The sequence below is a fragment of the Grammomys surdaster genome, unplaced genomic scaffold (assembly GCF_004785775.1).
Source record: "Grammomys surdaster isolate TR1022 unplaced genomic scaffold, NIH_TR_1.0 199, whole genome shotgun sequence".
Classification (NCBI taxonomy): Eukaryota; Metazoa; Chordata; class Mammalia; order Rodentia; family Muridae; genus Grammomys; species Grammomys surdaster.
In genome coordinates, this window is record NW_021604644.1 from 3,453,220 (window position 1) to 3,454,678 (window position 1,459).

Genomic DNA, 1,459 nt, shown 5'->3' on the forward strand with positions numbered 1-1,459 from the left:
GTGTGTATATGTCTGTGTTTGTATGTGTGTGTGTCTCTGTTGGTGTGTGTGTGTGTGTCTGTGTGTCTGTGTGTCTGTGTGTGTGTCTGTGTATGTTGTGGGTGAGATTGCCAGAATAGAGAAGATGAGCAGAGGAAGAAGAGTCTGGGAAGAGCATGGAGAACAGACAGGAAAGTGTGTCATGGTGAGGAAAGGCCTGTACAGTGGCTGTACAGCCACAGTGGCTGTGTGTGTGTACAGGACCTGTGTGGCCCTGCTGGGTCGCACTCAGCCATGGCTTCCTTACCTGGGACAGGTACTGTCTGTCTTACGTTTCATAGTAGAGAGCTGAGATGGGGTGGGGTGAGATGAAAAGACTCACCCAAGAGCTACCTACCTGGGAAGAGGCAGAGGTAGGCCTGAGATCTGTGATGTGTTAAGCTTGCTGGCCAGGACAAGGGACATTCCAGTGGATTGTTGTGAACAAGAGGATGGGCTGGATTCTCAGAAAAAGAGAAGACTGTGAGCACTGAAGTGCCTGGTGGGGCATCTGTGGGGACCATGCTGAGAACGAGAAGGCAGAACAGAGTGGGGGTGGGGGTGGGGGTGGGCATCTGGGAGCTGTTTGAAGAGGTGTGCGTCCAGAAGGAGAGACTGAGGAGTCAAAACAGACAGACAAACAAACACTGAAGACCACAAGTCAGACCCAAAAGGCGTATCTTACCTCACCTGAAAGGGCTTTGGTTAAGGTAACTTCTCCCAGAGAACAAGGGAAGCCTGCAGGTTCCCTGAGAGCATCCTCACCTGCTGGCTTTTACTTTTACAAGAAGGCTACCACCTTTCCCTGGGATCCAGGTGAAGCAGTGAGCCAGCTCTCCTGAGGTCCCCTCTGTGGCTGTCTCCACTCTGTCTTGGTGAATCCAAACAAAGACATTGGGAACCTGAACAAGAGCCATTGAAAGCTGTCCCAGCCGATGACAAGTCTCCGCCTCCGCCCAACACACACACCCCTGGGTGCCTACCCCCCTCCTGGCTTCAATCCAGCAGGGCCTTCTGGTGAGAACCCTCCTGGGGGGTGCAGCCTTCTGGGTGCTTTCTTGAGTAGGGGGAACAGGACTGTCAGGCGCCTCCTGGAGATTTCCTGAGCTCCCCTCCCCCCACGGGATGCCTTTGTCTTTGTCTCCAGAACAGCAGGCAAAGGCAGGGGTGGGTTTGAAGGTGCACTCCTGCACCAGAGAGATTTAACTGAAGGAGGGGTGGTTGGAACAGATTCCCCCTTGCACCTTTATACCAATCCTCGGAAACCTGAATCAGTGCAGCCTGAGACCAAGCAGCTCAAAGGGCTGAGTTAGTTGCCTCCTGAAAGGTGGTCAGAGAGGGTTTCAAGGAGGAGGCAGCCTTTGGGGTATCATGAGTTGGACAAGCAGAGAGTTGCCTAAAGCCTAGGGGTAGGAAGGAACAGAGACCATTTCTTGAGCCA